Source organism: Lepisosteus oculatus, chromosome 28 (genome assembly GCF_040954835.1).
Source record: "Lepisosteus oculatus isolate fLepOcu1 chromosome 28, fLepOcu1.hap2, whole genome shotgun sequence".
Classification (NCBI taxonomy): domain Eukaryota; kingdom Metazoa; phylum Chordata; class Actinopteri; order Semionotiformes; family Lepisosteidae; genus Lepisosteus; species Lepisosteus oculatus.
This window is the reverse complement of record NC_090723.1, coordinates 4311863-4326892: the sequence shown is the minus strand read 5'-3', so window position 1 is coordinate 4326892 and position 15030 is coordinate 4311863. Positions and strand designations below refer to the sequence as shown.

At 44.1% G+C, this 15030-nt stretch overlaps 1 protein-coding gene across 1 annotated transcript in view; it reads left to right on the top strand.

Annotated features, from left to right (window-relative positions):
- Positions 1-10533: 10533 nt before the first annotated feature.
- The window catches only part of LOC102692300 (protein TANC2), a 224997-nt gene continuing 220500 nt past the window's right edge, over positions 10534-15030 (top strand). The window contains 1 exon segment of the mRNA XM_069185670.1: positions 10534-10888. The gene's annotated coding sequence lies outside the window, so the exon portion shown is untranslated.

Sequence of the window (15030 nt, the reverse complement as noted above, 5' to 3'; positions counted from 1 at the left end):
GGGAGCCGAAGGCTATCCTGGCAAGCAGTGGTGCAAGGCAGGGAGCCGTATTTTTCCAAATTACTCATGTCTTTTTCTCTGGTGGAGTTAAGCAAACCTCCTCCTTGAGGTTGATAAAAAAGCACCCAAAAACATGCAGCTACATTTTATCATGCATTTGAGTATAGCAATATTGTTTCCTATATTTTGTGAGTCAGAAATCATGTATGTCTTGTTCTGTACCTAAACTTAGCAATTAACAAGTGATGAACTGATTTCATTGACTATTCTTGAGGGCCAGAAGGCTTTGTAACCCCTGCACAGAGCACTTTGGGTGATTAGGGGGATTAGCGCTGTTTCCGACAGGATGACGGGCGGCCCTTTCTGAGCGCTGTGTCTTTGAAGTGGTTGGTGGCGTTGGTGTCCTGGTCTGGCCTTAGCTTTGGGGAGTAGCAGGGGAGACGGCACACAGAGCCTTTGTTTGGCAGATGGTCCTTCACCAGCTCCATCGGGGGGCACGGAGGAGGCCTGTGACAGCGAGAAGATACGGTTTCAAGCGCAGCACTGAGAGAAATCAGACGCCCGCTTCCCTGGGAAGGAGCGGAATGAAGCCACGAGGCCCTCTTTGTTTGTTTCTCATATATTCCCAACCCTCCGGTATTTCGTTCCGCTTTCACAGCCCGCTGCCCTGGCGGGAGAGGGAAGAGGGCGCCGCACGTGTGTCATCGGAGATCTGCTGGGCTGCTGACCCAATACTGAGTGACCGGATCAGACAAAGAGCAGGCTCTTTTGTTTTCACCAGAGGGCAAGTTCTGCTCTGACTGGAAATGCTCAGACACACCATGGCCTAACCAGGAAAAGAGGTTCCTCTGGGCTCCTGTTTCCTGGGCGGCTACACTCACATGCTCACCACTGTTCCCAGATCCTCCAGCCAACCCTGTTGGTGACAGCAGCCCCGGTTTTCTTGTCACTGTTTCCAGCTGGCCCTCACATTCCAACGATTATCTTTTGGAAAAAGGTAGCAAAAGTCACTCTGGAGCTAAATGTATTCTTATCTGCTGTTAAACTCAGAAGAACACACAAGAGCATCTATCCCACGCAGCAGACTAGATGGCAACACTGTTACATACCAAATAATTGTATCCTACAAAGTATGAAAATATTCCTTATGCACATATACTCCAAATAGGTTTCTTGCTTTCTGAGTACATGATGACTTTCTAGAATCCTTTCTTTCTGAAAATGGATGGAATGGATGCCGACAGTGTTTATGCATTTATTAATATTTATTTAAACCTGATTTACAAAGGCTAGCTCCTACTGCCAGTGCACAAATGGATTTTGTTGAAAATTTGACCGATTGATTTCACCATTATTTAAATATTAAATATGCAGTCTTATTCTTTAAACCATAAATACTGTAAAATCGTTTTGACTACAGAAAATTCCTATAGCATTTAAAGACAGAACTCTGTGTAATGTGTCTACACCTTTAACGTCTTCAGGAATGGGGAGAATTTGGAAAACTAACTAAACTATAAACTAAAACAGATGCACCTCACTCACACTCAAAAAACGTGACCTGCACGTTTGCGCCGATACGAGATACTGTCGTACTGTCTGTTCTAGCGTGGAAGGAATCCAGTTGAGTTTGTCTTGAGAAGTCAGTCAGACACTCTTCACCGGAGTGCACCTGCCTCAGTGCAGGCTTTCGCGCTCCCGAAGCGCGCCGCCCCGGCCGCTGTGCCTGCGCGTCCGTGAACGCGCAGAAGAGGTCGCTCACTGACGGAGAAACGCAGTCGCTGGAGAAGGTCGCGCTGCTTCTTCCTGCATTTCCCGTTTCCGTGGAAACCGCATGGAGGTGCGGGATTTTGGGGAACCTCTTGAGCTAGGGGCTGTAATACCCATGTAACGCCAGACACAAAACAACGGCAGTGATGATAATATTAAGATGTCAGAAGAAATGGAGCAATCTTTATTTATATGACGTCAAATGTTATAATTAAACGTATGCCCCTCTCTTTCGATGTATGTTTCTGTATTAGTGGGACATCACGACATCACGAGTTAATTCAATCATCTCGAATACCCAGCCATATCTCACAGCTGGGTCTGTTTTTCTTTTGGAAGCGCCCGGAGAGTTATCTGGGCTGTCTCCAGCACCTCCTATTTTTAACTTCTCTCCCTGGATAATGAGCGGCCAGGGCTTGCTGTATTTCTGTTGCACTTCCCAACTATAAAATGCTCGTTTGAAAGTCAGTACAGATGTCTTCGCGATGGCCTGCTGTCAGATCGGGCTGCCTCTGTCATCGACACCGTGTTCTACCAAGACTTTGTTCCCCACTATAAACAAGGTGTCGTGCGGGAATTGCAACCGATCGTCTCTGTTGTGTGTTCTGTTCAGGAACCCTATTCTTTGTTCATTATATAGTACTCTTCAACTCGACGTGCATTTTCAGAGCTGCGGATTGTATTCTGTAAAATGGCACACGGAGCAAACTTCAGCACGAGTTTGGGACGTCCGAAATTAATATGCATGTGACTTTTCAGGTTTAACATTCAACACTAATCATACTGTATAGGTGATAGACATGTCTAACGCATAGCTGTTTCTTAATATAGTGAATACTTTAAATTTGTGGATAAACTAAGCAAGTTATTTCTTTAATTGAGGGAAAGAATGTGGGTCCTTGCGGGCAGAAAAGTATTATAATTATCATATCTAATGATTTCTAAATTACATAAATTAGCAAATCAGACGCTTAATGGGCCGGAAACAAATTGTTCCAGCTATTGTGACATTTCTGATTGAACAGTTACCGGCTACCTATAGCATCAGCTTCTCTGGAGGTCTGCAGGACCAGGGCTGGGGCGCTGTCTCACGATGCTGCAGTTCCACTGGCCACAGTAAGGGGGAGCTCTGTTCATAGCGTGGCATCTGCTGGCATGTACTCTCACAGGAAAGACACGTGGTGAATGGCAGTGCCTGGCCCGCTTAGCCAGTGCCCCCTGTTCTCAGCTCCATCACTTCCATATGGTCACCATGGAAACCAGGCGGCGGTATGCGATAACCTGTCACTGGGGAATTCCATTTATGGCTCACTTGCCAAATAAGCATGTAGGCTCTACAGGGGCCTTCTCTGCTTTTTCCCTAGCAACCGGTTGCTACGGTGCTACTGTTGCCATGAAAAAAAAGGGGGCCGCATGCGAAAACCGGCTCAGATCGCCCTCGCCACTCACTGATCGCGGAGAGGATCGTGTACAGTACGTTGCTATCAATACTGTTTTTTTTTTTTTAAAATAACATAATTGTACAAGATCCGCTCAAATAATATTAATGAAAATGATTTTGTCTTGCAATTCCCCTTGCATGTAATACAGTAGGTGTTGGAGAGCCTTTGGATTAGGGGACATTGACGATCGATGACCACTTTGCTTTGCCATGTTGCATTAGACGTATATTCATCGTCCATTCTGACTTTTCTACACTACTTGCTTTTCTTAGCTGTATTTTCGCCGTTTTTCTGCTCATCCTGATCCCCCTTATCTTATGTGCTGTGATTCGTATCTTTACCCCCTCCCCCCACACCAGGATGCTTATCGGGGTCGCCCAGGTGCTGCCCCATGATGGCGCTCATATCTTCTCCACTGGGCTGGGAAGCGAGCCTGAAGTCTCTTCCGCCTGGGACAGTTCTGACAATGGATACTGCAGGGATTCACCCCTATTCTGGAAATACAAAGCTCACCATGCAGGATTTGATCACCAATACCCCCCCACACACACACACGCTAACAGCCCCTCCAGAAAGGAAATACTGAAGTATCTCTGCGTGTACTGAATCATCAGGGAGGGCACCCCATACAGTATTATTATCTGTGGCCAACCAGGGCTGGGAATGCTGGTCTTGGCGGCATGGAGCTCATCTGTGGTTACCAAGCAATGTGATCCCACCTCCATGGGCTCTTGATGTTGGGTTTGCCTGCCTCCGCGCTTTTGTTTGTGATCTTTAATTTTACATTATTACCGTCTCCAAGATTGTAAAATTACAAAGACTAAAGTGCCAGAGTTTTTTAAATGTCATTGTTAGCGGGCATCATGTGCTTTATTGTTAAGAGTCTTATTGTTAGTCCAGCAGAGAAGCTGCCTGAGTGAATTTTTAGAACAGCAAATATTGCATTAACACACACACACACAAAATAAACACTAAATGCTACATTACCTGTATTTTGAAGTAAAGTCATTTTCCAAGCATTAGATATTTTATATTTATACTTTTTATTTATGATAGAATCCTGTGAGCAGGAAAGCAGAGGCTACGAGTAACGACATGTCAGAGGCAGCCTCAGGCCTCTCATGATGTGCAAGGCTGAGCTACTAGAGGCAGCTGTGTTTGTGTCACCTCCATTTTGTGCTGGGTGTTGTGTCACGGCGGCCATATCTCCGCATCAGTGATGCTGGTTTTCAAATGGCAGGTCCCCAGGTGGCAAAGAGAATAATGGGAAAATTGTTGATACTATATATTGGGCCAGCTGTTCCTTCTGAGGAAGTAATACACTTCCTTAAAGGAAAGGTTTGTTGTTTTTCATTCCTCGGGGTAGAGCTTTAAGATTATTACCGCGGATGGAGCCCAGGGGAGGATCTGCTGGTCGCAGTTGATTGCCTAGCACTGGGCACTGCTCCCAGCCTGTGCCTTGATACCTTGTAGGAGATGAGCCTGGAGGAGTGGATTAAGGGGGTCACATCTTCTTCCTGGGTCTGAGGCTTTGCTCTCATTGATTACACTGCGTGACTGAAGCAAGACAGCGCCCGATCAAGAGCGACCCTTTAATCTTTTCCCTGCCCAGTGCCGAGAAACACAATACTGGGATCTGACCACAGCGACATGCATTCTTTTGCCTTTTTTTTCTGTTATGGCACATTTCTCATCATAACCTTTGCCAGCCTTTTGATTCCCAACAATTTCAAACTCTAAAAACTGGTTCTATAAATAGCACCAACCCCACCCACGCGGACCTCCCATCTCGGTAGGGGCTATTTTCTCAGCTGTCTTATCAGCTTCCCGTTTCTGATTGGGGTGTGGTGGCCTGATGGCTCTTGTCTGATTTATGGGGTGTCTGGCAGATGGGGACAAGCCTGTTGCGTGCTGCCGTTTCCAGCGACTGAGGTGCTGAGGGAGCTGTTAACTGTCAGATTGGGAAGGGTGGAGCAGGGCTCTGTGCCTGCTGAAGCATGGGGTCATTGACGCCACTGGGTCACGCTACACTGATACGGCTGGCGCTGATGAAAACACTCCAGCCCAGCCTTCCCCTTGGGAACTGTGCTTGTTCATCCCTTACCCAGTGTGCTTAGGGAAGAAACCTAGGCATATAGTTACCTAGGTAGAAAGACACATACCATTTAAGATAGAGTGATAGGCTATTGAATAGGTAAGTACAGAGTTTGTAATTACTCTGCATGTACAGTTATACTGGATTGTGGGTATGAATATTAATTAGCTCCCATCCAATTACAATGCTATAAGAGATGGGACTGTCTTCTCCTTCTGTCTTTTTGCACATAGAAAGTGAAACTTAGCAGCTTCTGACAGCTGTTTCACCTTTATTAGAGCTTATCAGCGAGGCATATAGCACTGACCATATGCATACTGTGTGGACATTAGGAGGGAAACCTTTCTATGTAGGGGATTCAATAATAATTGAATTATTGTTGATTCTATTGAGGAAATGAAACTCAGTTAGTTGTAAATACTTAGTGTATAATTTGATTGGCTTCCACATGCTTATAAAAATCACTGCGATGTGCAACATCAAGTAATCAAATCTCTCAATCTCATCCTTAAAACAACACAGCATCCCAAACTGAGATGAAGGTAATCATGGACATTCTCCTGAAATATATTTGTAGTTGAGCAGAAGAAACCATAAGAATCTGCTGTTGCAATCTGCATTCTTTGCTAAACTCAAAACAGAGAGGTGTACAATTTAAATTAAATACGTTTTGTTAAAATTGTGCAATGTACTAGTAAAACCACATTCATTTAGCATATTGTGTACGATTGTGGGCAGAATATTACAAAAGAAGATTGGAACCAGTCCAGAGAACAGCAACCAGACACTTTTTTGTGGGTCTGAGGCAGCTTCGTATGCTTCGTATGCTGAAGAGCCCGAAACATTTTAGTTTCTTGAAAAGGGGAGATTGGGAGGGGATCTGATTCAGGTACTGAATTGTGACGGACGTCTTCAGAAACAGTGCTCTGGAAAAGCTGGAAGAAGCCATTCAGTCTGGGGTGCCCATGTTAATGTGGCAGGACGCAGAGCGATAGCTTGTTCCAGCTCGCCTGGGTGAGCATGGCTTTGACTGCCACACACGAGGATGACTGTCGGAGCCACGTAGCTGGCACTCTGTGTCTGCACGGCCGGCCATGTGCTACTCAAGGCGCTGGGCTCAATCTCACCCCCTGCGGGGCTGCAGATTTCCTCCACCCACGCCTGCGCTCGCAATGAGGCCGACCTTTCTTTAATCCGAGCGCGTCTTTCAAGCTGCCAGCAGGGGACCCTGCGCGGAAACTTCCTGCACAGCCTCTGTGCTAATAGAGGCTGCAGAGAATGTTCAGATTGCACAGGCTTTTTTTCATGAAGATCAGAAAGGATGGTGACAAGAATACACCTTTGGAAGGACGCTGGCCTTGATGACTGATACGGATGTACTGGCCAATGCTCACAGTGAAGAAGGTAACCAGGGAGTCCGTGGGGCTCCCATTAGATGCCATCTCCTTGCCTCCAGCGTTGTTTTTACAAGAGATCCCTGTGCATTCAAGCGTTGTCCACAAATGAGCCTGAAGATCAGGCTGATTTTTATTTGCTGTGTTTCTCCCCGTGGATTTGCGTTTTTTTTTTCCAGCAATCTTTCAAATTACCACTGATTTGCTTAGATAACCAAACCAAACATGCTGCCTTAATGTGAGTCTGCCAGGAGAGTTTTCCCGAAAGAACGACACATTAACTGGTAGCATTTGGATAAGAACATCTCTAACGTAAGTGCTTAGAAAATACCTACTTGGAATCCGTTTATTTCATTCATGGGCAGTCAAAATACCAGAATAGCAGTAATATTACATAATTGGTCTTTTAAATTAAAAAAGAGAAGAAGTGGAAGGTCAGAAAAGAAATTGAAATTGGGTTATGAATATGTGCAGACACTTGGTAGATTTATAGACCCTTGCAATGTCTCTGAGTGCATTAAAATCCTATGCTTTTGCCAACACACCAAGGCTTTTTAAACATTATCCATCATCCCGCTCCACAAACAAACCCAAATAAATTATCAGTCAGTCCTAGACTGGCCTTGAATCAGCCATTGGCACCAAGCAGTGGAAATGCAATCAATAACAGATGAGCCTTTTGTATTCTTAATTGCATTAGCACTATTGACCCAGTCCAATCTAATGCATAATCAGATCATAGTTAGAGAATTTAATTAAGTCTTTAAAAAGACTTGTTCTTCCTTTGGTTCATATTAAACAAATCCAGATTTGGGATGCTCACTTTATTTGAAATATTTCTGAAACGCCTGTGGCCTGATTTTATATCTAAAATATGATAAAATTGCAGTAAGTGTAAAAATACACATATGTTAATATTATAGTCATATGATAAATACTACATATGTTTACATAAATCTATATACAGTATAGATCAATATTCTGTTAGGTGTTTGTGCAGTTCTTAAAAAATTATTAGAATGGCCAAACAATGCCTAAGGAGCTAACCCCAATCTAACTCTATCCCTCACTCAAAACTGGGATAATGAAACTGCATAAGAAATGTGTTTCGTGTGCTCTAACATGTTCTTAATATGTACTGAATATCCAGCTGCACAATAACATGCCCTAGAAAGAAGACTCATCCAAGCTTCCAGACATATGTCTAAGCACTCCATATCTTAAATGAGTCAATTTGCAAGAATCTGTGTTCACTTGCTATTATGAAACTTTTCCCTGTAAAGCAAGCATAAACAAGCCATATTTACACACTTGCCAAATTACTAAATACATTTGTTTTAGATGAAAGGCGTGAATAGTTAGATATTCAATTACACTTTAAACATATAAAAATTGGATGGACTGTAAATCATTATCCCTTCTGAACCTTTACCAAGGTATAGTTCTGCACAGTTGCTGTGGTTTACTGTGGTTTTACTGTTAGTTTTGCTATGGATTCCTATGGATTTTACCTCCCTATATTGTTATATGATACACTAGACCAACGGACTACCATGGCACACCATGATTAATGTTACAGAGGAATGCTGTGATACTCCCACGGCCAGTTAAACTATAGTCACACCAAGGCAGAGATGCATAGCGCTTGAAGTAGTATAATAAGCTCTCAGCAAGCTGCAGTCTAATACAGACTGAATGTAGGTGTGCATGTGTGATTTGGGAAACAGAACAGATGAAACAGAAATGTCTGTACTCCATACACTGGAAAAAGCAGACGGGGGAATTTTGCGACTGTGAAAGTAACTGTCACAATAAACAACACAGACGTTCTTTTGTCGTGAACAGGAAACAGGAAGGAGAATTAGTGTCTCTGTTCTTCTTCAGATGTGGGCTTCAGAAACAGGTGCTGTTGGATAACTTGCAAGATCAATCCTGCTGTTTACATTCTTCCTCATCAAAATTGAATCCTACTAATTCCGCCCACAGTTTTTACCATCTTCTGGTCCTATTAGCAGCGATGCAACAGTTTGCATACTTACATTTAACACATTAATTACATTTATTAGCATGGGACACCTTAAATTAAGAAAGTGTATGGGGATTTACTGACTATATTCAAATACATATCAGGAAAGATAAATCAATTTTTTTTATTCAAATGTGTAGAATCGATCTCTTCACTCTTTAGAGTCAGCTGTTATTTCTCTGAGTTGTGGTGTCCATTATGCACCTTTCCTACTTATCAAGGCCAGATGTCAATCTTTCATACTAAGTCAGTATGGCCAATCTGAATTGGAATAACAGCAGTTATTTCATTTTTACACTGTTACTGTAATCATTCAGATTTTCTCAGTTCACCATTTGACTGTGAATACTGCATTTAGTTGATAATGCAAATTTGGCTGTGTAAATGCATGTGTATATACAGTAGGATTATTGTTTAAGTTTGTTAACACTGAAGTATCAGTTAATGAAGAGCTTATGTATAAGAAAGCTTGGACTCTTGTTAATGCACTGGGCCTCCAGGGCCAGGGTGGGGATATACCACTCCTCCAGTCTGTGCCCAGTTCCCTGTAGCAGGCAGGGCCATGTGGGTCAGACACGCATGCTGTTTTCTACATGTCGCAAAAGGTGCCTCTCAGCATGACAGCTTGCCCTCTGTGTTTTTTCACGAGACTGCTGCCAACAGCTGATCTGGGGGATCTTGGTGGCTTGGCTGAAACAGCACCCCCAGTCTGTTTCCAGAACAGGGCTGCCCAGTCTCCTGACCCTGAGGGACCTGGTGTGTCTGAAGGCTTCTGCTTCAGCTCTGTTCTTAAAGACTAAAATACGCTGACTGCTGGCTTCACCGGACCACTTTCACAGCTTCTACCAGCTCGGCAATGCTTTAAATAGAGCTGCAGACATACCAGCCCCCCTTGACCAGGACTGGACAACCTGCAGACAGTAGCTCTCCAGGGCCAGGACTGGACACTCTTCAGACGCAGTGACCTCCAGCGTGAGGATTAGACACTGCTGTTCTCAGGCATCAGGGTTCATTAACTCGAATTATTTTCTATGCCCAATCATGTTGGAGCCCTGTCATTTACCTTCTGCTATTCATAAGTAAATCTTAAATTGCCACCTTTTTATAGAAATCAGATACTCTCAAGCTATTTGTTAGGTTAGTTAAAGTGAATTAGATTAAGTGAATGGTTTGGCTGGAGCAAAGCCCAGCTGGGCAGGGTAGAGAGGAACACCTGTTCTACAGCTATTAAAGTTACTGAAGGGCCTGTCAGTTGTTCAACAGCTAAACTATAACTCCACACAAAAGTGTTTTTTTTCCTGACAGTGCGTCAATATACTGTACTATCAGTCACAAAAGACAAGTGTGCAAACATGACACACACACACACACTACTGTGACATCTGCACTCCAGTGTCCAGTTTCACCTGCAGAATTTTAAAACCTAGTGTTGCCATTGGTCCTAGTTTGTAGCTCATGATTTAAGATCAGAAAGTAGGAAGCAATACATACCCTTTATTATTCTTCCTCTTTCTAATATTTCACTTATTTCGCAGTCTGTGTGTTTATGCGGGGGGGGGGGTAAATAATAATTAACCATCCAGGCGAATTTATTTTTACACAGCTACGCTGAGGTTCCGTTTTACTTTCCATTTCCTCGCCGACTCTCCTTGAACACTACTTAATAAAATCCGGCGTTAAAGAAAATAACAGAGATGGAGTGGGGGGGTGGCGGATAAAACGAGCCTTTAGATGGGCCACGGCCTAACCTGCTGTTGAATTATTACAAAGCCATGCAAAACACATAGGCCGTCCCTCTCTCTCATGAATTATTACGTCTCCACCCCGCCGCCGAGCTCGTCAGCCCAGCAGCAGCAGCTGTAGCGCCCGTCTCCCCGCTGGAAGAGCGTGTTTGTTATGAACCGACCCTCGTCCGCCAGCGACGGAGCTTTCAAACCTTGAAACCTTCTTCTTCCCCCGTGGCAATTTTCCTCACGGCCCCCTTTCGGCACGGTATTCTGGCTCAGGTTAAGAGAGAGAGAGAAAAAAACACACACAGCACAAACAGTTGGGCGCTGTTGGTTCTTAATTATATACCCGGGAATAGGAACTACAAACCCGGCTTTGAAGGAGAGGAGAGAGAACCGTTTCCTCGGACGGAAGAGACCAGAAATAGCACAAGGTAGGCAATAAATAATTCAGCAAGGTTGAGAGATTTGCTTTTCTTTCCCCTTCAACAAAATGCGGTAAGCACGTTGTGAAACGGACTTCGTGAATCTGTGTGCGTCTGTGTTGTCGCCACACAAGGCACAGATGCTCACGACCCGGTCCGGTTCGGAAGCTGCAGTGATCAGCGCTTGGCGGCTAACTGTACTGTATCATCACAGTACCAGCCCCAGGTGGGTTTATCCCTTGAAATGGGGTTAGGGTATTTTTGAAAACTTCGATTTTTTTGCTCTGTAAAGGAGAGAAGATATTGTATCCTCTCTTTATCTACCGGTGTTGATCACGGTATTTGTATTTCGGACGTTCAACCTTTTTCTTGTCGCCTGAGCCCACCACGGAGACGCGCGTATTTAGGCAAATATCAGCACGCAATTAACGTGCCATGTCGTTCGTTATCCGCGTTAATGAATTAAATACACCCAATCATTGTGCTGTATGCGGACTTGGTTGAGAGCCTAAAACGCAGAAAGCTTTTTTAAATGTACTCTTGAGAGGAAAAATCAAGAAAATAAGATGTTTAATTTGGCGTGTGTGTCCCTTTTTATTTTACCGACGTTTTCCAACGTGTGGTATTAGTAGGCAAATGTGATGCAACGTGTAGATTTACCAGATTATCCGCTTTAGACTCCAAGTGCAGTAAATATAATAGGCGAGGCAGACTTTTCTCGATACTAAATAATTAAAATGTGGATACATCGGGTTTCTTCTGATATGTATTTAACGAGGAGCAGAGCAGCGAGGCCCATTATCTTGGTGGTGGCCGGAGTGAATTAGGCATGAATGTCACTCTCGTGTGGTTTATACGGCAGGTGAGACCGGAACTCGTGGGGGGTGGGGAGGTCAGTGCGCTGTCCCAGGTGCGGTTAAAAATAATGCGCGGCATAACGTGTATTATTAATAATATTGCTGGTGGTCGTATGTGAACCCTTTCTCTGTGGAGGTGTTTTTAAGACCGGCGGATAGTCGGGACCTAAACACGTTTTTTTTTAACATGAAAACAACACACGCAAATGTCAACAATGCATATTGCAGCCAGACACGCAGTATAAAGTGATGCAGTGTTGCAAGTCGAGCGTTTCTGTCCGCTTTGCTCAGCAACGACGCCACGGAGAAAACGACATGAAACAGGCCCGGCCAGGCAGTGTGTAGTTGTCGGGTTGTAACCCCTCTCTGTCGTTGTGAGTGGCAACACACGGGCGCACTTTGTTTGCTGAGTAACAATGGGGGGACATCTTCCAATTGCTGTCGGCTCTCTTTTTACTGGTGACCCAGCGCCGCGCCTCAGACTGGGGAGAAAAAGGGAGACTGCGTGCGCTGGGAGTGAATCCAGTCATGCAGACAGTCACCGTGCCTAGAGGAGCTTAAACCCTCACACAAAGTAAAGCCACTACTGTATATGGTTCACATTGACATACTGCTCCTGCAGGTCTGCACGGACGGTCACAAATACCCGTTTTTAAGGACAGCCCTGTCGTATAAGGCATCTCTGTGGGACGTAGTTCAAATAAGATGAGGATTAAACGAGTTTCAACCTGATGGATTTTAGTTGCCTGATGGGATTTGCCTGTGACTCGGGGGTCAGCACTCAGAGTGCCCTGAAAGAGTATCCTGGGTTCACTAATGGCCTCTGGATACACGGGACCTCAGATTTACACAATCAGAGCCCCCTGTCCGCCTGATGGGATCCTGGTTTAATGTTGACCACCCTTGTAAACGAATTGACAGGTCTTCCTGACAGATCTGCGAAACGTAAAGGAGCATTAGGTTTAGTTAACATTTACATTGTGCAGATGTACCATGTAGGAGATTAGTTTGGCTTGATCTTGGCTTGCAGCAGAAGAGATGTGCCTGTTTTAATGCACACCCTTCGCTATATTGCTATATTTTTAAGACTACATTGCTATGTACTACACCTGTGCATGCGGTTTAATATACTGTATGGAGACTGTTTTGACCTCGGCATTCCCCGAGTTTCGTAAAGTGGATAAATTCTATTTTTTTTTCCCGGGCCTCCAGTTCTTACTGTATTAGAGCTATTGCAGTTTCACTGTAAGGAAGAGCAGTTCCCTGTAAGTGAGGTAGTTACCCCACAGCTTGGATCATAACCAAAGAAAAGAAAGTCAGAAGAATTTGTAATAAAGGAGCTTTATCAGATTATCCTCACTATGCAGTCCGGATTTTGGCTTACTTCCCTTCCATCTCCCTTAGCATTGATGTCAAGAGCAATAAATTCAGTACCTTAGAATAATATTAAGTTTTATTACTCCTGAAACATTCAATCAATCTTTAAATCCTTCGTTCATTTTGATTTTTTCTCAGTCTGGGCAGTATCGAACCTATAAGAACCTGTAATTTAAACTGCAGTGTCTTTAGATATACTGTATGGTCCAAGAGCCCCAAAGAGCTTAACGGTACAGAAAAAGGTCTTTTTTTTTTGCTTTTGTAATGTGTACGTCTGGAAATGAAGTTATGATTTTGCCTAATACGTATGGGATTAGTGGGACTATCAATTTCAAGAACAGCCTCACTGAACAGTAACCTCATGTAAATCAGGCCGTGGTGTATTTACATTAGCCCTCATCTGTCCTTTCCAGGCACTTCCAAAGGACAGCTGTGTAAAACGTTGGTGCTCAGAACTGTATACAATAGTGGTGTAAAAGGCTAGGGGTCTGGTTCAAGGATCTTGTTGGTGATTAGCTTACTGTAGAAAATATGTGGCTCTTCAAGACACGTTTGCAGCACTAGGCCTGAGTGGCAGCAGTGTGGTGGTTGTGCGCTGAGCTGAGCTTGTTGTGATGCAGAGGAAGACAGCATGGTAGCTGCTTCATGTAGCCTGGAGCAAGATCGTTCTGCTACCAGAACGTGAGCTGTAAAGGAACCATACCCCACATTTCGTCCCTTGATATTACAATAAGAGGTCAAAATACATTCTCATTTTTCTGGAGGTGGGGTTGATCTTTTATTTGGAACTGACTTGGTCAGTTCTTCTTCGGTCTGTGGTCAAACCTAAGCTATCAACCTTGAGAACGTACCGTCTCGTAGGGTGGAGAAAGTGCCGTGAAGTTATCAAGGATTACATTTTACCTGGCATAGCCACTCGTAGGATCCAAAGGAGAAGGCCCTGCCTTTCCCCTTGGCCCACACCAGCAGCTGTTTGCATTACTGTGCTGTTCGACACCCTGCGTCCACCACGCACCTGGGAGCAAGGATTTTAGTTTCAGCTGCGGCTCGGTTGTGACGAGATTTATGAAATGATATTACTGTTGATTGAATCGTATGAGTGACTGGATACCAGGTGAAATCAAGGTTGTTTTTGCTCCTTTGGGGTTTGAAGTGCAAAAACAAGTGTATTTTGGTGTATATTTTAACAAAAATAATTTTGCAGCTGGTCCCTGAAAGAGATGGCAGATAAGAGAGGGTGGTTATAGTGTGATAGTAGAGACTGTCCATTAATCAAACTTTTTCCGTTCAATTACTTCAGAACGGCGACCTTGATTGATCAATGGGCCTCAGTTGTTCTCCTCACTGGGAAGCTTTTCCCAGAGGCAAACTGACCTTGTGTTTTTGAGGTGGAGGTGTCACATTTGAAGAGCTGATGTTCATACAGGCTTCTTAAAAGAAATGTAAGCAGTGCCTTGACTGGGAGTCTTCTGCATCACAGCTGTTGAATTGAAGTGAAAACAGTGTCAGAAGGACAATTAGCAGCACTCTAAGGCAAACAAGTTAAGAATGATGAAAGAAACACAGAGACAATGGCACCTGTTGTAGCAGTATAATGCAGAGGTAGTTATTCATTTTGAAACGCTTCCTGAAGAATAGTGAAGTGCCTTTTTATTGTGTTATTCTGATGCATAACTGAATTGATTCTCAAGGGAATAATATCAAAGAGCTCTGTTAATTTTATTGGCATTGCTGGCTCGTGGTGCTGAGACCCCGGGTTCAATTCCTGATCTGGGGTGCTGTTAGTGTGGGGTGTATGTTCGTCCCCTATTCATATGGGTTTTCTTCAGGTGCTCCAGTTTCTTCTCAAAAAGTCCAGAGACTGGTGTCCTGTCCAGGGTGTATCCTGCCTTGTGCCTGCTGCTTGCTGGAATAGAC